This window comes from Lepisma saccharinum, chromosome 8 (assembly GCF_977018435.1).
Source record: "Lepisma saccharinum chromosome 8, izLepSacc3.1, whole genome shotgun sequence".
NCBI lineage: Eukaryota > Metazoa > Arthropoda > Insecta > Zygentoma > Lepismatidae > Lepisma > Lepisma saccharinum.
Genome location: NC_139236.1, coordinates 65,637,610 through 65,660,624, shown reverse-complemented (window position 1 = coordinate 65,660,624; position 23,015 = coordinate 65,637,610). Strand labels below are relative to the sequence as shown.

At 38.6% G+C, this 23,015-nt stretch overlaps 1 protein-coding gene across 2 annotated transcripts in view; it reads right to left on the bottom strand.

Moving 5' to 3' along the window:
* cpx (synaptic transmission protein complexin) overlaps window positions 1-23,015 on the bottom strand; it is a 1,041,575-nt gene that overhangs the window by 929,776 nt on the left and 88,784 nt on the right. For both annotated transcript variants that reach the window (XM_083126798.1, XM_083126799.1), the window contains exon 2: window positions 8,372-8,405. The gene's annotated coding sequence lies outside the window, so the exon portion shown is untranslated. The remainder of the gene's footprint in view (window positions 1-8,371; window positions 8,406-23,015) is intronic.

Here is a 23,015-nt window from a genome sequence, read left to right as displayed (position 1 = left end):
AAGTGAAGGAGCAACCGAGCGATAAATGAAACGTTCGACACAAACTCTAACAGATGCCGCGGGAGAGACAAGACAGAGGGAAAATTTCAATCTCCAGGCAAGGGACTAACTTTATTACCTTCGCCAATCAATAGAAAATACAGGTTTCCATGCATCTTCCAAGCAATATTGAAGAACATGATGCTTATTAGGGGGCGTTTCCGTACTGTGTATTCATTTGGATTCTGATGTTGCCTTGAACGTGCTACATAAAGCTCTGGCCTATATGTGGTGAGTGTTGTGAAAGGCGCACTCAGTGAATAGATCTGGAAGGGGAGTGAACCAGGGTACATTCACCGGCAATAAAAATGAGACACCTATATCCTGAAATACTCACTTCCCTTCAAGGTGTTGTGTGTGTTGCATAACTCGACGGCGGTGCTTGCCATGGAAAATTTGCTATCAAAATACATATATCGCCGTAGAGGTAGGCAACACGCACAACGCCTTGCGGAGAAGTGAGCATTTCAGGATCTAGGTAGTGATGGGTCGTTCGTGAACGAGTCGTTCCATTTGAACGACTCCGTCTTGGGAACTATGAACTTATCGCTCCTTTCGAGTGAACTAGAAGCAGCGATGTGCGTCTATGCGTAAACAACGATGTCTACATTCTACACGTAGACTATTTTATACACGTAGATTACGTAATCTATGTAAACAACATGGCGAAAGGTGATAACTTAGCAAAGGGCGCCGTGGAATTAAAAGAAAATTATAATGCGTATCAGTTGCTGATGTGTGAAGAGAACTTTTCATACTCTTTCTTCCAAATTCGAACAATTTCTCACCTAGGAAGAAACCTAATATAGGAAATATTCTAGTGTTTTATGGGAAAAAGACCACTCTTGCCTCACGACTGCCATCTGTTGTTGTTTTTTTGCATACTATTTATATTCTTCCATAGTTGGTGATAGAAGAGAAGAGAAATTTTGTTGTAAGTAGGATTCTTTTCATTTCGTTAGGATCCAATATAGTTAAAAATGTCAATTTCCTTTCATGAAACCCATGAAAATTAATTGTAAAGCACTTTATATTGTCTACGTAGTCTATGTAAACTACAACCCAATGTAATCTACGAATAGATTACGTGTAGACAACGCATGTAGACGTAAACTTACAGTCTACGGCACATCACTGACTAGAAGTTATTCTGTGATAGTTCCTCGTTTCTCGGAGTCGTGAGCTTTGCGGGTGTTACCAACTGGTCTACGCTCCGCAGTTCCCGCTCCCAGTTGACGACTCCGAAGTACCTGCGAGAGAGAGAGCGACCGTGTTTTGTTTCTGCTTGCAGTATTATTGTGGCGGTTTTCCACAAAACAATGCGCGCAAATTTATTTATAGCAACAATACAGTAACGAAATAACAAGGAAGGGATGGGCGGGTCATTCACTTTCACACTTTCTGTTACATGTTTTCGCAACGTGAGAAGAACTGCAAAAGGAACTTGGCAGTTAGAAACAAGCACGGTTATTTTCGGTGTTCTTCAGGACGACCCGAAACCACTTAATTGCATGGACATCCAGAATGGGGAGGGGAAGGGGGCGACGACACCCTACAAAATTAATTTCAAAATAAAATTAAATATTTAACACACATTATTTCAGTAGACGGAGTTCCCTCCCCCTAATTCTTTTCACTCAAACTAACTTCTAGCAACAGTCCTCCCCTACCCCCTCTCTTCGCCTCAACTGCACGAAACCAACGGCAAGTCGTGTGTGTCGTTACTTTGAACGACTCCTTCAGTGAGCGAGCTCCGGTGAACTGCCTCCCGAAAACGAACTGCCATGACTCGCGGTAGTTCCTCAGGAGTCGTGAGCTTTGCTTGTATGTTGCCAACCGTTCCAGCAGTCTCGCTCCCAGTCGATCCTGCGAGAGAGCGCGACCATCTTTGGTTTCTGATTGTTGATGGGGGCGGTTTTCCGCGTAACTACGGCGGATTCCTTCCCCCTAATCCTCTTCACCCAAACTAATCGTAACTCCAGAAGCAGTCTCCCCCTCTTCCGCTCAACGAAACACACTTCGAGGTGTTGGTATGGTAGAGTGCCACACACGTAAATTTGCCGTTGCGTAGAAACGAATTTTCGTTTCGTCTCCCTCTCTCTTAGCATCATGTGTTCTACCCTGCTCGAAAACCTTCGCTATTGTTGCCACATTGTCATTCCATTCCTGGACACACTCGCGCAAACATCATTGAAAACAATTGAATAGCTCTCCAGCTCGCGGTTCCCACCGTTCGGTAGGGACGCTAATGTGGCAATATAGCACGGCGTAGTGCTTGCTTCTTTTATGCAGTGCATGTTCATTGGCTAGCTAGTAACTAGTGTTGCCAACTGTAATAATGAAGCACTATTTCTGTCACGGAAGGGGAAAAGGCAGGTAAAGTGGCGGTGAGTTTTGTTGGATTGGAAGCACCATATTTTTATTTTATACTAAGTATTTGACCGGTTTGACGTTGTGTGCGTGTATTGCGTGTGTGTATGTAAAAGTGTGTGTTTGCTAATGAACGTTAAATTCCATAATGCCTCCAGTTCTGTCGAAGTTGAAATCAAAAACCTTGCATAGCCAAGCTCGGGAAATTCTAAGCAACGTGCACGAGTTCATGAAGGAGGAAGCCAGTCATGGTGTTAGTTAGCATCCCAATAAAGCATTTTGGCAAGAGAGCAGCGAACAGCAGCAACAAATTGTTCATATTTCATAATTTTGGAATTATTCAAAATAAATAAATTATGTCGTTCCAACATCATTTCAACTCTGGCTCCGGCACGTGTTCTTGTAGAAATTGCATAGAGGAGGCTGTCATTTTTGCTGCTTAATGCGATACATATTGTTTTCTGTGTTAAAATTGCCATGCTTTGATGGGTGACCAAGTTCATAGCAGGGCCGGCGGAAGGGGAGGGCGAACCGTCCCATCGCCCAGAGCGGCAAAATTTGAAGAGAAGAAAAAAATAAGCCTATTGAAAACTGTGATCGAGCGAGATATTCTTTTGCGCTGAATAGTATTGAAATAGCATAAGAAGTCTCATTATTTATTTTATATTTTGATGTTTTAGTTAGGAATATATTGATTTTCAATTTTCCGTTGCTGCGTAATGACCGGGGGGGGGGGGGTCGAAATAGAGCGGCATCTGCCGCCACCTCCCAGAGAGGCAAAATTACTAGCGCCGGCCCTGGTTCATAACAAAAGAAAAAGCCGCGCAGCTTATCGTCTAGTGGCAGTATATGTACTTGTTATTGTTGTGGAAGCCGGCATCCTTTGTAAATGTACAACAAAGGCAACCGACTGTCGCCGATCTCAGAGAGGAAATAATAATACTGCTTCAGGAGGAGTGTTATGGTGCAATTGTAGCGGTTTAACACGTTGGCATGTTATTATCTGCCGTTGCAGTTCCATACCAGTGTATACGGGTTTTGGGAGTGAAAAGTTAGAACGCCACCAGTGCATTAATGCAATGAAAAATAATATATATATTTTTTTATTTTGTTTGAAATCACTCAAATAAGGAATCGTATGAAGAAGTCTTCTTTGCAGCATTTTTGGTAATTTTACTTATGTGTTAGTTCATATTTTGCGAATTTTTAGTCCATATGTATGTAGCTACATACATAGTCACTTGTTAGTACATATTAATCCTAGTCCTGGTATAATGCATGACGTTTAAAACTCAACGTTAGATAGACCTGAATTCTCTAATTTTATTGTTGTACGTAACAGCTGTGCATCGGCGCACCGCAGCGATTTTTCTATCTGCTCCATTAGCAACACTGCTTCTTTAGTTCTGTCGCGCATTGCACGGCAGAATTATCTGCGCTGGACTCTAGCTCCTCCTGTGAACCACTATTTCAACGAGCAAGCTCCAGTGAACTGCCTTTCTAAAAGGAACTGCCTCGTCCGAGAGCATTCTCCGTGGCCTCGTACTTCCTTTCAACGACTCCTTTCGGTGAACGAGCTCCGGTGAACTAGCTCCGGAGAAGGAACTGCCAGAACCCATCACTAGATCTAGGTGCCCAATTTTTATTGTCGCTAACCGTACATTGGGTGTTTGAATAGGCCAGAAGCTTCGTTCATTAACATGTGCAAGGGTGTGGTGCTACAATAGCGTGTCTCCGTCGGCAGTTTGACACGTTTGAGTTCGAGTTTTAAGCAGAGATGTGCGTCTACGTGTAAACAACGATAGTCTACATTCTACACGTAGACTATTTTATACATGTAGATAACGTAATCTATGTAAACAACATGACGAAAGGCGAAAACTTAGCTAAGAGCGCTGTAGAAGTAAAACAAAATTATACTGCGTATCAGTTGCTAATGTGTAAGAAAAACCTTTCATACTCTTCCCTTCAATTTCTAACAATTTCTCACCTAGGAAAAAAGCCTAACATAGGAAATATTTTAGTGTTTGTGGGAAATAGACTACTTTTGCCTCACGACTGCCATCTGTCTTTTTTTTTTTTTTTTGCATACGACTTATTTTCTTTCGAAGTTGACAGAAGAGAAGAGAGAAATTTTGTTGTAAATAAGATTCTTGTCGGTTCGTTAGGAACAAATATAGTTGAGAATATCACTTGCCTTTCATGAAAGGCTTCAAAATTATTTCTAATGTACTTTAGATTGTCTACGTAGTCTATGTAAACTGCAACCAAATGTACTCTACGCGTAGATTACGTGTATACAACGCATGTAGACGTAAACTTATAGTGTACGACACATCACTCGTTTTAAGTCAACGTTTACGCACAGGCAGGCTAATCGGGACTGGAACTACAGTTTAAAGTAAGATCCGAACAAATATGTGCATACTCCTGGTATCTGAATCGTATTCCAGCCATGTGACAATTGAAAAAAAGGTATTGGTTTTGTTTGTTTCAAGGCCACTTTATACGCAGGCTAATCTAGACGGTATTTATAGTTTAAAGTTTAACCAAGAATCTCTTGATCAGAAGGCGACAGTGATAGCCACTACCAACTTTTATGATTATTTTGATCTGTACTTTTGGGGGTTGGGTGGTACACAAAAACAGCTGAATCTCGCCCTGCAAAAAAGTCAGTTCAATTCAATGTGGCTACTCAGGTGTGTGCAGTTTGTGGTAAAGTGTCCGATATTTGCCACTCATGCTAACGTATCCCCTTACCACTTTGCTGTGAAATATCTCTAACTGTTACCTATATTTCCCACCAGGGCGTGCCAAAGATGGTCTAATAAAGATTACAAACTCTTCCCCTTGGCACAGATTTCCCAAACAAAGGAATACTCTGGTTAAGAGGAAAAGAGTAGAGAGGTAAAATGTGTAACGACTCGAAAAAAACTAGGATTCCCCATCACAAACTTTCCAGCCCACGCCAATTTCCCACACTTATCTCTCCCAGAAGATAATATAAAGGTTCAGAAAATTTAAACATCTGCAATGTGTCTGTCCTTGTTCAAGACAAGAATAAAAAAACTGCAAAATTAAAAAAGAATCAATTTTTCAGCTAATAGACTTTCTAAAAGATTTACGGGAATTTCAACCAACTGGAAATCATTGCAGAATCCTTAAACTCAAAAAATACGATTGAAATTTTACATCACTTAATGAACACTATTTTAAAAAAAAAACTGAACGGCATTTGAAATAAAAATTAATTACCTTTCAGAATAGTAATTTATTACCGATTTTAATCCTATTAAAAGCTTATAAAGGTATTAAAGGATTAACAAGCTTCCTTTTTTTAAAATTTGATTCGATCCACAATATCCAGTTTTGCCACACATATATTGAAACATTTGAATATAGGCATAAACATCTATGTTTCATTAATGTGTGTGTGTATATATATATATATAAATCAAAGAAGGAGAAAGGAAGGGTGCAATGCATTTGCGCCAAAATCGCGTGTTTTGCGCCAATGAACAAATTGTAAATATTAGTGCCACAGTATCTTTTGCGCCAAGAATGTTTTCCGCCACTCTTGAATGTCTAGCCGAGCTAAGAATTGTATAGGTTGGCAATCTTGTCTCTCAAGGGCAACGACTGATCGTGGCTTTCGTCTACCTCCCTGTGTTTCACCTCAACGTTACACGTTTCATTACACCGGGGTCCGGTCGACCATGGAACTGCTCGCAGAGGCATCGAATAGAGGTAAGGATCTAATAAGTAAGGATAATTATAAATTCAGGAAAGCTTACGCATATTCAGATGGACGTGTTCGGTGGCGTTGCACAAACAAGTCGTGTACAGCAATAATAATTACGAACAGTGACATGATAGTTGAAAGTGAGAAGATAATTCATAATCACGATAGCAATGAACGCAGTTTAATACTTCAACCAATTCGTGGTTCATGTAAACGGAAGGCGTCAAGTGCATTACTCAAACATTGTGTACGCGGCGCTGAACGAAGAAAGGCTTACAAGTATCAATGAGCTACATTTCACAGATAAGAAACTTTTGCGAGAGGCTGTGTATAGAACACGGCGAAATATGCTCCGTCCATTGCCGAAATCAGTGAGCGATGTTCATGAAGCAGTCGAAAACCAGACCATAAGGACTGTTCGTGGTGAGAATTTCGTACTAATTAATGACAGCGTAAAGAACATAATAGTATTCGGTTGTGAATCAAATCTAAAATATCTTTGCGATGCTGATTGTCTTTATATGGATTGGACCTTCAGCTACTGTACAAAACATTTCACTCAGTTCTTCACGATTCATATTCTGGAAAAAGGCCATTATGTGCCCCTGTTATTCTGCGTATTAAAGGACAAATTAAAAAGTACGTATACTTCGTTGTTCAATGCTGTGAAATTAAAGTGTGAGCAAGTTTGCGGCAGTAGTCTTGAACCGAAAAGAATATGCGTTGAATTTGAACAAGGGATTCACAGTGCCATTAATGAAGTATGGTGTGGGTGGGAGATGTGTTATAGTAGGATGTAGGTTTCACCTATGCCAAGCCTGGTGGCGAAAAATGAAAAACCTAGGTCTTTCGAAAATCTACAAGGAAAGAGGTCCCGAAGGTCAATGGCTCAATTATATTTTTGGTTTGTCTTACTTACCTCCCCATGATGTCTCTGATTGCTTCGCAATTGGCATGTTCGAAGATAAGAAATCAGATGAGAAAATTACAAAGTTCTGTGATTATTTGGTAGAAAACTATATTGCAGAAGATTCTACGTACCCTCCACCCATATGGGCAGATTTTTCTGCCTCGGCCTATCGCACAACAAATGCATGTGAAGCCTTTCACAGTAAACTGAATGCCATGTTTTACACCAACCATCCTGATATTTTCAAATTTGTACATGCATTGATTAACCTCCAGACCGACACTAACCTTAAAATAAATGGCCTCGAAAAACCCGCTCGTGAGAGGAGCGTTTTAAGATAAAAATACCTCAAAATTGAATCTTACATTGATCAATATAATCGCAAAGCAATTTCACGCATGCATTACGTGGAATTGATCTCACATGCCACAAAGGTTCCATTGTAAGAGACTGCAGTTTAACAAGTGCAATTTTGTATACTTATGGTTGGTGGTGCATAATTTTTAACCACGCCCTCTCGGTGACAGTCCGCAGCCTGTTTAAGTGGGACGGAAAATCATGCTTGCCAACCTAAGTCATTGAATTACGATTTTCTGTAGTGGCGCAAAACCATGTACGGAAAGATAAGGATACGGTAATTATTGGGGCAAAACCAAACCATTTTCCAGAGTGATTGGCGCAAAGCCGTGCACCCCGAAAGAAAACACTCACCGGACAGGTGAGAAAATTCAAAATTTCGTCTCACACTGATGATGCTACTAAGCTATTTTGAATTTTTCCACTGTCCGGTGAGTGTTTCCTTTCTCCTTCTTTGATTTTTATTTAGCTCTTTTGGCCCTCTTTGCTTTTATCTATCTATCTATCTATCTATATATATATATATATATATATATATACACACCTATATATATATATATATATATTTTAGAACAGTTATGATTTTTCCTAAATGATTGGTGATCGATTTATTGGTGATATATCCGATAACGTGAGCAGGAAATCGAATGGTATGTATGTGACTATATAAAATACGAATCGGCCTTAAGCAGAAACTTTGAAATACGAACCTTGAATATATAAAAACTCTTCCTTAAATCGTAATCAGTTTAGTATCTAAATTTGGAAGTTACATTGAAAATTTGTATAAATTACATGGTTGTTGCTCAAGTTGTAGAATATTATTGTATTCTACAGCACTGTGCGGGTGGGGAGATAACATTCCATTTCTAAATGTGTGGATTACTAACGAAAGTGTTTTGTAATTAAGCTAATACTAAATCTATGAAAAATTTAGTAATATTGGTACTTGCCTCTTCCGTGTTGTGGCAGGAAACACCAGAAAATCTGAAAAGAAAAAGTCATTCCATTAGTGGTTATATTTACTACAAGAGATGGCACTACATACATTTATTTTTATATGTAAATGATACACAACGATTTTCCGTGAAACTACTTTGAGAGAAACATGAACCAAGTGTAGGTAATTGTACAGCGGCTAAAGTTATTAGATTTGCGAAGATAAAATGTAATATTTTCTAATGTAAGGTTGCTCTCAGTAAGTCTATGATCATACTTAATAGTGTGCATTTAGTTTCACTAAATGTTACCCGACCAAACTTGCTACATTCATGCTGTAAACAAAATGTAAGGTCTGTATTCGTACTATATGCACCTACAAACATTGTGAAAACTGACGTCGTTTGTATCGTTGCGTCATTGAATGTTACAATCTAAACCCTACTGCTTACGCGCATGCGCAGTAACACATTCAATGCTACTACGCAGATGCAAGCGAAAATCTAGCTCACGTTTTCCTTACTTTCCGAAATACCCTGCCTAAACGTGACACTTGTAAGCCAATGCCTTAATACCTGCATTAAAGAGTGCGGTATTATGAAACTCTTTAGTACACTTGAACGCAAATTGTTGCTGGCTTACTTTTAATTAAGTGAGTCTTCCACAGATCAATAAAATGCAGAGTTCAGGTGGCAAGAAACCCTTCCTCGTGTGTCTCCGCTCGCAAAATTGAAACCCGACGCAATTAAGGAGGAAAACTGCTCCATCTCGTGTTAAAAAATATAAGCACCGGTACACAGAGGAGTCTGTTTGCAGACACCAGTTGCGTCGCTTTGCAACTTATGTTAATTATTATGCTCGGGATACAATCAAAAGCCAGATTCTCCCGTGAGCAAATAAATAACGCTCCGGATTTTTGAGCGTTTACATTACAGAGTGGAAGGTTCAGAGGTAGCGGGGGGGAGAGAAATTAGTGTGATTTTGTGCAATGAACAGTGAAATCTTGTAGCTTGGTGCATTCACAGTGATTCATTGCTCTCTTCACGTTCTCGTAAATATGAATTGTACAGTCCCGAGAAGAGATGATCCGAGCTTTAGATGTAAAGGAATATACCGTATGGTGCCTTCATTTGGTTAATGTGCCGCTCGATAGCGGCCCGTATAGCCGCTGGAAACACGCCGCTTGCCGGCGAAATTGAATATATGTATCGCCTCAATTCAATTGAATTATTCTGCATGGGTTTGTTTTCACATAATAATTGTGCATATAATTTTGTCTAAAGTGTACTTACGTTGCGGCATTATAACAACATTAGTAGCACTTATCAACACTCAACGTTTATCGGCTTACCATTTATCACCTTAGGAAACTGCACAGAAGCGATTGAGTTTTAAGAAGGCGTGGAACCACGGATAGGGCGATAGGAGCGATTGCACTTCCCAAATGCTAGGAATTTTCATATATTATCATGCCTAATATTTTTCAAGACTAAACGGAACTGAACCTACAGTTTAAATTTGGATCCGAACCACTCTTCAAGAAGCCTAAAAAGGGCCCTGGCTAATGCCTAAAAAATGCCCTGGCTAGAATTCGAACCCGGGAACTCTGAGACTAAGGTAAGAGTACATGGGAATCGTTTCCACTTTACCTAACATTAAGCGAACAGCCTTCGTAGGATCTAATGGTAAACCTTAATTAAACCTAAAAGGTGGCATGTTAAAAAAGGGGAACTCCCCTCACGACAGGTCGACGATAATCCGCCACTGCTTCCACATTCTTCCTCTAACCCTGCATCAAATGGCAATCTCTTTGCTCTCATCCATAGTGTGTGTGTGTGTGTGTATATATTGCATGTACTGTACATACTAAAGTGAGTCATATCATTGTAATTATGATAAATCGTTACATGTTATTAAATGTAAAATTCAACATGTTATTATGTTATTGTCTACCTGTCGGTAATCATGAGAAGTGCTGATGCAAATTTAAGTTCGTACATTCTTTTGTTCTGAACTATAACAACAGAAGAGTGTTTTTCTGTATTGTAACATCACTGGCGACCCTAGTTCGCATGTAGCATGTCTTGGTGGGTTGTGAATGTAATAGCCCCCCCCCCCCCTTCGGCGCGGAAGTGAAAAGAATAACAAGTAAACATTTTGCTTGATGAAATATCACTGTATTACACTGTGTTCATGAATTGACAATCACAACATATGAGCCGAGAAAGGGGGGGGGGGCAGTAACATTTCACAAAGGGAGCGAATATTGTATATATTCATATTTACATATATAAAATATTGTTTAAATGAATCTGTTCCCATGCAAAATTTTATTTGAAGTCAATGCTACTGAATACCGATCTTCTGTTGTTTTGTACACATCTAGTGTTAATGCATGCCACAATTCAATTACAAATATATACGTACTAATTAGACACTATATATAGTGCACTATACACCGTAGCAGCAATTGAAAGACATCAACAGTATGTAACATGAAACTAACATGCAGCACATTTAAACTTTCAGTACAACTTTCAATAACCACTAACCCACGGAATATTGGTGAATATTGAAAAATCGCACTAAAAAAACAAGTATGGCGTTACTGTGGACTATTACAACTTGTTCTATATCTTTGTGACGTCATACATTATAATCTAATCTGGTCGCGTCAGGTTTATTACCAAATAATAGACCAGAACTTGAAATACGTTAAAGTTGGTTAAAATCTGCTTGCAGACTTTGAAAGATGGTGCCAATATTTGTATTATGTCCGCGAGATGTCACTACCTATCTTTTACACTGTGGGAATGGTAAGAGGGTAAAAATATGTAAATTGTTGCGCGTTAAGCTCGTTATCAGGATGTAAAATTTTCAACCTGAAACAAAGTAAAGTATATTGAGTGATAGCTCTTTAATTGTAATTTCATTTGCATACAGGTTTGTGAATATCGTGAGTTATTAGCGTCTGAAAGTACCTTATACTTTTATTTTGGTATACGCTCGTACACTTACGAGTTTAATCATATGTCTTAGTTATAAGAATGCCAAAATTGTACAAAAAGAAACAGTATGCGATATTTCAGTGCCCTTACCCTTTTCGAGGTGATTACTGACACTGATATTAACAGTGGCGGAGATTAGGACACGGAGCATTTCAAGAGCTAAGGTTATCCTCATCTTCATAAGCGAACTATGGAGAAGATAATGAGGTTTCTGAAGCTACTTAATTTACTTTGGAGCCCACTAACCGTAATTACGGGTGTAAGTGGTGACTTTTTCGGAAGGTACTCCAAGTCAAGTTCTCTTCCACATAGTACACCTTGCACTGCATTTTGCAGACTAACGAGACTCTGGCGCTTGGACTCTTAGTCGGGGTTGTGGGGCTCGTTATGCTCGTTATGTGGGGCTCGTGATGCTCGTTATATGGGGCTCGTGATGCTCGTTATGTGGGGCTCGTGATGTTCGTTATGTGGGGCTCGTGATGTTCGTTATGTGGGGCTCGTGATGCTCGCTATGTGGGGCTCGTGCTGTGTGCTGTACACAGTAGCGGCGATTTTCGTTCCAAAACCGGGATGGCGGTGTGCCAAAACTGGGTGGGAGGGGGGACAAAGACAGTATATTTCCCTTTGCATATCAGGTTTAGTTAGCGTAGTGCGGGGCAAAAGTGGCGAAAAGTGGGGTGACAACTGCTGTACATGTGTGTTTGTGATTGTCCTTTCACCAATTTCACATTATTACTTTTCATACACATCTTTGCGATTAGTCAGAAGTGGCAGAAAAGCGAAGAACCAATTAAGTATCCACAAATAACGTACTGTTAGAAGTAAGAAGCTATATACCTGAATCGGAGAACTATACTCTATTCCGGTAATATATGGAGCAGGTTAACGAAAACAAGTCTCTGCGCAAGTAGTGAATGGAGAGGGCTTGACCAATGAACGCACAAGAATGAAATGATTGAGACTACCAACCATTTGCAACAGCGCGCACAGTTTTGCTCCGCCAACTCTCTTTCTCCCCTTCTCCACTGTTGTGCACGGGCTTGCCCCAAAGATTCCCGGGACAGAGAATACACCGGACTTACTTTTACTTTCGGAATGCCAAAGGTCACGCTTCACGGCTTATCTTGATCCGAGGTAAGGAATGGCACACACAAATCAGTGTCATGGCAAATGGTTTCACATTTCGACCGCTTCATTCCAAGCGGCGCCACGTGTCTCCGTCCTTCGCCAGATTGCATAATCCGAACCACGACATCATTCGAAAGCACTTTCCCCCTCGTCTGTATTCCGGTGACCACCCTAGGGTTTGACATTCATCCACAGATGCCGCCCGGCGAAGAAAGGATAGTTGCGGAGGACTTAGAAAACTTTTCCCCCACCGTCGCGTACCTCGGGAAGTTTTCCGTGTCACGTATCTGCACAGGCCCACCATCTGCCGTTAAAACCATCAACTACGGCTCAGTTTTCGTGAAAATTCCGCTCGGAGGGAGGGAATAACCGTGGAGTGTGGAGCGTATGTGACCCCACTATTGATTCGAACTCCCCACCCTCATCCCAGAAACACCCTCTAATGTGATATATCTTATAAAAGGTGCTAGACATCGTTATGGTACGTTTCAAACTCCCTGCAACAAAAAATTAAAGCAAAATTACGAATGAACTTGAAAGGCTGTTTTGAAATGACAAAAGTTGAGTGAAATTACACAGATATTGCACACAAAATCGAAAGAAAAATACTATTTAAGGCGAAGAGTGAAAGTATCGCACCAGTCATGCATTTATTTCAATATCGTCCGAATGGGCAACGCTACTAAAAAGATTCCAGACAGAATTCAAGTGTATGAATTTCTCCACGTGTTGCAAGTGGAAGCGGTTTCTTATGTAGATTATTAAGCTATATGATCTGTACAAATATGATAATTTATAGGTCCCCACGTATTACTTATGGACAAAAACCTCAAATTATGGTTAGTAAAATGGAAGTTTCGACTTTTTCCAACACAAACAAAATCTTCAACCTGTCCTATTACCGTTCATGTGTTTTTCTACAGCATCGGAAGTTTGATATTCGCAAGAGAAGAAGTAAAATAATACAGTAAACCCTCGTTAACACAAACTCGCATAAGACGAACACTCGGTTAACATGACCAAAATGTTGGTCCCGGCAGGGATGTATTGTATCTTATAGAAAGTTTTATCGGTTAACGAGAATTACGAACTGTCTTTTTTTGTCCGTTGCGTCATTAGATCTCATTTAACACGAACTTTCAAAGTTTTCCCCCTGTCCTTCCTCTGCTAGGTATGTAAGAAATCGCTCAACAACTCTATCATCTTGTCAACAATCAACTTATACAGTATTGTGACCAACACATTCAGATCAACAATGTGTTCAAATGTGTTTTTCTATTCTTTAAAACATAGCCAGTACGAATAACATCAAGATTAAAACTTGGGTGCAATTGCTCGACAATCGCGATCATAGCGTCAACAATGAGGTTATACGCATTTAACCAACAAATCCAGTTGTGTGTCACAAATTGACCGCTAGTTTAAGCTATGAGTACAGTTGGCCGTGAAGTTACCAGGCATTTGTGTTCCCGCCTGCGACAGCGCAATATACAGGAATTTTTCACCAGAAAATGAAAAGTTAATTATCGTAGTGCTGTAGTAGTATTTTCTATGATGACATACATAATACGTATTGTAAATGGTTAATGTGTAGAAAGAACTGTATTGCAACAAAAAAAATTGAGTCCCCGGTTAGCACGAATTTTTTTCACACAAACTCTTGATTTTTCGATCCCTTGGGATTCGTGTTAACGAGGGTTTACTGTACTTCCAATTTTTCTAAGCCGCGCGTCAGGCTAAGTTTGCAGCAGGTTTTATGTATCAATCCGCGCGAGAACTCAGCACAGAATCTTCCTTGCCAGTCTTGCCTCAACCGCCGAGCTGCTTACATCGCAGACACAGAATATCCACAGTATTGCCAACCGCACAACACATCAAAACCCACATGCATGTCAAGCGGAATATATTTGTGTTTCTTTTTGTCTCCTGAAACATAACATTTTAGAAGTACTTTCGGCGCATAAATTATTTTAAAAAATGTGTCATTACTTAATATAAATGCGAAATATCTTCGAAACATGAGAGCATATGCATGGACGTCCGCAGGATTTTTTTCCAGAGAGGGGCCAGGAAGGTATTTTTCCCAGGGGGCAAACAAGTCACATTTCCCCCCAAAAGAGTGTAGTTCCATAAAAAACATTGCTTACATTTGAATTTAATGTATTAATGCAATAATTAACACATATTATTGTGGCTAAAATGAAATTATATGTGTGAAATACATAATTTTTGGTTGACTTTCACTTTCCGGGGGGGCACGGCCCCCTTGCCTCGCCCACCTTCCGGACGCCATGAGCATGTGTGTACATTTCGAGCACGCAAAAATAAAAAATAAACAAAAATATAAGTAAACAACGACAGGCCCTCTTGTATTTAATGACATTTTTTTTGTTTATAAAAAAATACATTTATGAAAACCTTTGTTACTGTAAGACACACACACTTCAACTTATACCAGCAAAAAAAAAAAAAAAGCATGATTTGTTATTGGGGATATATACAATCAGGTGCATTGTCTGCTGCTATTACTCTGGTTTCAATTTATGAATCACTTCACTAAACCAGGATTCAAATCTTGGTCTGTCCATTTCTTGCTAATCATCCATCTCTTTCTTTCCACGGAACAGTAAATATGCGCCTTCAACAAATACTTCATTGCTGTTAGTGGGTGAAACAATAAGCCTCCCCTTTCCCCTCTCCCTTTCTCGTCAGTTTCTTCAGCCCTGGCGGTGGTTTTGCACGGTGGTATATAAAAAAATTCAATGTAACGCCCACGCCGCTCCCAGAGTTAAAGCACGTTATGCTCCAAATAATAAACATGTTTCTTCTCACGGGGATATCTTTTAATACCGGGGACATTCTTTTGTCGTCAAACAACAAACAATCGTTTCCTCTTCCTAAACTCAAACCGCAAATCATGCAACACCCGGGATACAGTTCGTGCGCACATTGACGGCAAATCACCTCACGCCCTGTTTTACTTTGATCTTGTTTCCGTAAGGAGGATTATGCATTTTAAACAACTTGCTTGATTTGAAGAGCTTTTCCTTTCCGATGAAGTCCACAATAACACTCGCTGAACAGGAGACCTCGATTCAGCCATTCTCGTCGCTGTATAGCACGATTATTAATCACAATAAACATAGGGTTAAAATAGTGGGATGTGCAACACTGGTATCACGGATTCCACGCGCTCTGTAACGTATCCAGTCTTCCTCGACTCGCACTTGGGCTTCAGTGATTCCTTAGCGCAATACAAACTCCAGTTGGCGAATCTGCGGATCCAAGTTCGTTTGCACTGTCATTGCAACCGATCAAGTTCACACCTGCTAATGGATGTATTATTTTGTCTGTATTTTACAAATTAAATAACTGTTTTCTTGCAAGTATGCAGTTGTGTCGGAATAGAACCCGTCTCAGTGGAACTATATTCTGCGCGCACGTTTCGATCTACATATGCGAAAACCTGCTGCAAGGTTAACCTGGCTTATACTATCGGAAGTTTGATATTCCCAAGAGAACAAGTAAAATAGTACAATTTTTCTATACTATCGGAAGTTTGATATTTCCAAGAGAACAAGTAAAATAATACTTCCAATATTTCTATACTATTGGAAGTTTGATATTCTCAAGAGAAAAATACTTCCATTCTTTCTATACTATCGGAAGTTTGATATTCCTAAGAGAACAAGTAAAATGATACTTCCAATTTTTCTATACTATCGAAAGTTTGATATTCTCAAGAAAAAAACACTTCCAATTTTTCTATACTATCGGAAGTTTGATATTCCCAAGAGAACAAGTAAAATAATACTTCCAATTTTTCTATACTATTGGAAGTTTGATATTCCCAAGAGAAAAATATTTCTAATTTTTCTATACTATCAGAAGTTTGATATTCCTAAGAGAACAAGTAAAATGATACTTCCAATTTTTCTATACTATCGGAAGTTTGATATTCCCAAGAGAAAAATACTTCCAATTTTTCTACACTATCGGAACTTAGATATTCCCAAGAGAACAAGTAAAATAACACTTACAATTTTTCTATACTATTGGAAGTTTCATATTCCCAAGAGAACAAGTAAAATAATACTTCCAATTTTTCTATACTATTGGAAGTTTCATATTCCCAAGAGAACAAGTAAAATAATACTTACAATTCTTCTATACTATCGGAAGTTTGATATTCCCAAGAGAACAAGTAAAATAATACTTCCAATTTTTCTATACTATTGGAAGTTTGATATTCTCAAGAAAAAAACACTTCCAATTTATCTAAACTATCGGAAGTTTGATATTCCTAAGAGAACAAGTAAAATAATACTTCCAATTTTTCTACACTATCGGAAGTTTGATATTCTCAAGAAAAAAACATTTCCAATTTTTCTATACTATCGGAAGTTTGATATTCCCAAGAGAACAAGTAAAATAATACTTCCAATTTTTCTATACTATCGGAAGTTTGATATTCTCAAGAAAAAAAACACTTCCAATTTTTCTATACTATCAGAAGTTTGATATTCCCAAGAGAACAAGTAAAATAATACTTCCAATTTTTCTATACTATTGGAAGTTTGATATTCTCAAGAGAAAAATACTTCCAATTTTTCTATACTATCGGAAGTTTGATATTCCTAAGAGAACAAGTAATATAATACTTCCAATTTTTCTATACTATCGGAAGTTTGATATTCCCAAGAGAAAAATACTTCCAATTTTTCTATACTATCGGAAGTTTGATATTCCCAAGAGAACAAGTAAAATAATACTTCCAATTTTTCTATGCTATTGGAAGTTTGATATTCTCAAGAGAAAAATACTTCCAATTTTTCTGAAGTTTGATATTCCCAAGTCAACAAGTAAAATAATCCTCCCAATGTTAGTTTCTGCCCCTCCTGGAACCATCCTGCGCCCCGACTTCTCCCTCTCCTCCAGCTCGCCATGGGAAATGGTCGGTGGGGGAGGAGCAATTTCGGGTCTTCGCGTCTGGCTGGACATGAAAACTGTTCCTCGTGCCCTTAAAAACAATAAAGATAACTGGAAATAGTTTAAGAAACAAAACACAACCAGTGACTTTATATAACCGTAAGTGTGTGGTGTCTTTGTTAGCATTTCACGGTATTTTTTTAGGAATGCGGAGTCAAAAAAGGGCATAACCTCCAAAACCCCTCTTGGGCACGCCACTGAACCTGATGATACATAAGAGGGGTAGTAGTGGTATTTACTGTACTATAAACCCGAGAAAGTATGAACCCCACTCAAGCAGATTTGGATATACTTAAAACAAGCTCAACATGGCCATATGAGCTTTTTGCTCTAGTGTGGAACCCTTGCCTAATCCAAGATTTTTGTAAAAATGCCCTCATGGATTCCATGAGAAAGTATGACCCCCTCAGATTGATGAGGCTACACTTATAAAAGGTACTTCTGAGAGATTGTTGTCCATAATTCTGTCAAAAATATGTTTTTTTGATATTGTTTTGACTATACCTAAAACTAGGCCAAAAATGCTCATATAAGCCATCCACACCCACCCATACCCACCTACACCAACCCACACACACACATTTACTTCCGATCCAGACGACCCGGGTGATCCAGCTCCGCCATTTTTGTAGTAAGAGTAGATGAAAAATGGCGGAGCTGGATCACCCGGGCGAGTCGTAGTTTTTTATGTTGTATATTTTAAGGTACCTTCACGATAAAAAAATTTTGCATTACATATCAGCTAGTATTGTGGGAGTGGCTGAAAAGTGTGGGTATGTTGTTGCAGTGCTCCTCATATTTTTTTTAAAAAAAAAACACAAAAATATAGCAGATTTGTATAAATTAAATTTGTTTGATTTAATATAAAAAAAGGTAAAGTGCTCCCCTGTGCTTAGCACAACGCCATGAAGGCGTATAGTATACAGAATTTTTTTATTATTCATATCAAACATATTTACACGCACACACACAGACACACACACACAGACACACACACACACGCACACACACAGACACACACACACAGACACACAAAACACACTGCTGAACCCAACTGATATTTTTTATTAAGCATAGAGTTTTGATTTGAACCCCAAGAAATTTTATATAAATACCAAAGCCAAAAATATTAAGTGTATACACACATACACACATACACACACATACAAAGCACAGTGCTGAACCCAACTGATATTTTTATCCAGCATAGAATTTTGATTTGAATCCCAGGAAATTGTATATAATAAACAACAACAAAAATGCAAAGTCAAAAATATTGTAATCAATGCAATAAAAATATATCCAGCCCTAATTGGGCCAAGCATCAAAAGATTTGTAACCCAGACAAATACAGAACTCCCACAAAAATTTGCCCCAAATGCCATAGAAAATATAACATGGAATATTTCACATATATACATAAAAATACTTGCTCTGCACAACCATCTACATCTGGTCTGAAAAGAAAGCATGAAGCACCTGTTAATGCTGGACCTGCAAAGCAGCCACGCTATGAACCTATCCATAGCAGTTTTAATGGTCAATTAAGAGATTATCGGTTTGTATCAGAGCCAAGATGTGGCATTAAGAATTTTTTGAACAGTAAAAAACCTGATATACAGGCAATTCTAAATGCACAAAATGGCTCTTATAAGCTGTCCCTCAAATTGTTTGTACAATATAAGAAACCAAATGGCACAAAATTTACACATCCCCACATAACAGAAACTGTACCGGTATATCCAATTATGATTTCCATCATTTGATCAGGTACGAGGGGTTTGACAAGCAGAATTTAAATATTTTAGCTGAAAATGATGAGAAATATATATCTATTAGCAAGATAATTAAAGTTGATGGTGTTCCTATTCAATTAAGATTTCTTGATTCTTACAGATTTTTATCGGCTAGCCTGGCTACACTGGCAAATCAATTATCTGATGATCAATTCAAAATCACACGTGCCTCGTTTCCAAATCTGGACCTGAAATTAATTAGGCGGAAGGGTGTATATCCATATGACTATGTTACAGATTTTTCTAAATTCGATGAGTGTTCTCTGCCACCACAAGAAGAGTTTTACAGCAAAATCAGAGGATCTGGAATCACTGATGAAGATTATCACCATGCTCAGTTGATGTGGAACAATTTAAAATGCAAGACATTTGGTGATTATCACATGGCATATTTGAAACTTGATGTCACCCTCTTAGCTGATATACTGCAGGCATTCAGAAAATCTTCCATGCAAAATTATGGACTGGACCCAGTGTATTTTTTCAGTGCTCCGGGCCTAGCATGGGCCGCAACGTTTTTGAATACTAAAATGCAATTGGATCTAATCCAAGATCAAGATATGTATCTGTTTATGGAGAAAGGTATAAGAGGAGGGATGGTGCAATGTTCTCAGAGATATGCCAGAGCAAATAACAAGCATATTATGCTGCCTGATTATGATCCAGCACGGCCATCAAATTATATACTCTATGTGGATGCAAACAGCCTCTATGGTCATGCCATGATGCAAAAACTGCCATATGCAGGGCTTGAGTGGGTTGAAGATTTCAATATTGAGGATCTTAAGGATTTTGATGACAGAGATTATGGCCTCTTCTTAGAGGTTGATCTGACAATTCCTGATGATTTGCACAACAAATTTTCTGATCTGCCCCCAATTCCCGAGGTTCAGTGCTCACCTGGCTCTAAACAGAAGAAGCTCATGATGACTCTGGAGCCGAAACAAGGCTATGTCATATATTACAAAAACCTCCAGTTCCTGATGAAACATGGTGTTCAAGTGACCAAAGTTGGAAAAGTTTTGAGGTTCAGGCACTCAAAATGGTTGAAACCATACATTGATACAAATACAGAGCTTCGAACATCTGCAAAGAGCCAATTTGATAAGGGCTTGTTTAAATTGATGGTGAATTCTGTATATGGCAAAACTATTGAAAATGTCAGAAAACATACCGATGTTAAAATAATTACTGACCCCAGCCTGAGTAAAAAATTGGTTGCAAAGCCTAATTTCAATTACAGAAGAATTTATGATGAGCACATGGCACTTTTCAACATGAAGAAAACAAAGATTAAGTTTGATAAACCTATTTATGTAGGGGCTGTAATATTGGAATTGGCCAAATTACATATGTTAATATTGTATTATGAGGTGTTGAAACCTTTTTATGGTGATCGTGTAAAATTGATGTACATGGATACGGATAGTTTTATTCTTGATATTCAAACAGAAGATGTTTATCAAGATATGTCACAGCCTGAATTGTTTCAATACTTTGATACCAGTGAACATACAAAGATTCAACACCACCACAACAAAAAGGTGCCTGGCAAGTTAAAAGATGAGACACTTGGTGATGTTATTGTGGCATTTGCTGGGTTAAGTGCCAAGATGTACAGTTTTGAAACATGTAGTGGCGCTGTTGCCAAAAAGGCCAAGGGCATTGGCAGAGTTACTGTTGACAAAGATCTCCAATTTGAAGATTATAAAAATTGCATCAAATCCCAGAATTCAATCAGAACATCAGAAAATAGAATTCAGAGTGAGGATCACTTGCTGACTTCAAATATTGTAACAAAAGTGGCTCTGGACCCACATGATGATAAGAGATGCATTTTATCATGCGGCATGCATACTTTACCTTGGGGGCATTGTGATTTGAAAAATGGGAATCAATGCCCAATTACAGAGCATGATTTGAAATAAATAAACATGCCTATGAACTTATTTGGGTTCAAAAAACAGGCTATTATGGATCTGCCAACACCACAACCCTCTTCTGATATGCTGTCTAAACTGAGTGGCTTGTTAATTATTCATCTGAACAGCATACTTACAGATAATAATGATGAAACAGGCAAAACATTGTACATATTTAACAATAATTTAAATCATTACCAATTACCTGTAGGTGGGCAATTGCAATTTATTACAACCCCTGAGGGTGATGTCAAGATTTCAATAGGGAGAAATATTTATAGAATCAAGCACTCAAACATGATTTCTGGCACTGTATATACTGTTTCTGCTGGTGACTGCTTATATATTGAGGTCCCTGGATCTTATGACAAGCTTATACCCTTTTTTATAGAATTAAGAATCAGATACTCTATAATAAATAACCACTAAAACAAAAATGCCTAATGATATATTTGGCCATACAAGACATGAAGATCACAGTGATGAGATTCTGATGCTTGATGTCAGAGTCAAGAAATTAAGAAGTGATTTACAAGCTTTACAAACCACACTCAATGCCAGTCTTCAATTAGAAATTACAAATTTACAATCACAATGCATGGACCCTCTTCTTAAAATTGATTCTGAACTCAAATTGCTGCTTCAGAAATATACTGATCTGGCAACATTGGATAATTTTCAAAGTTTAGAAGAAGCTGTAGCAGCTCTTCAAGCCAAATTTAAGACCCAGGCCACCAATTCTGAGCAATTGAAACAGCAATTGGAAGAGCAGATAAATAATGTCCAGACACAGCTCCAAACAATTGTCAAAAGCATAAAATCACAAGAAGATTTTGATCTAGTGATTTCCACTCTAAAAGAACAGATTCAATCACTCCAGATACCTAATCTAGACCCCCTGAACAATGCCATAGCCGAGGTTAAAGAAAAAATTGAGACACTTGAAAATTTTATGAACAATTTGCCATCTTCTGATGCTTTGAATGCAATAACTCGGAGTGTAGCAAATATCAAGCTGCAACTTGAAACATATGAAGATTTTGGAAAAATTCAAAGTTCCATAACCCATCTTGAGGGTACAATAGCAGCAGTGCAAAATGATTTGGCAAATGTACTAGAATCCCGCCTGCCTGGGATTGTAGATACCCTTGTCAGTGTCCAGCACCAAATCACAAAGCTTGAAAACCTCAACACCGAATCTGAGCTGTCTCATTTTCATCACTTGATAGATGATATCCAAACAAAACTTGAAATTTTACAACAATCAACACCCTCTCAGGCAGATATAGCCCTGCTCCAAAATGCTATGCAAAATGTGGCTGATGCTTCTGAATTAAACAATGTGAAATTGGCACTTGAATTTTTGCAAAATACAGTATCAAATCATCCCACATCACAGGAACTTAAAAATATTAAGAGGGCAGTGAATAGGATATTGAAATCAGAAGATATCAAGAATATCCAGACAGAGATCAAACAACTCACTCAGACAGTGGCCACTCTACCAACCAATCAACATATTAATGAACTGCATGCCCTGTTTGAGGATATCAGAAGACAGGTCCATGATCTTACTGCTCAAAATTCAAAATTGGCAGTTGTTGAAAATTTGCAACAAATTGTAGCTAATATCAAGCAACAGCTAGGGACCATGGAATCCAATCAAGCAAATGCCCTGTCTGTTTTTGCCACCCAGCTTCAAGAGATTGTGCAACAATACAAGAAACTTGTTGTGGACATAAAAATAAAGCCAGGCCATGATGATGTTGTTAGGACCATCAATGAGCACCTTGAATCTGTAACAAGCAGATTGCT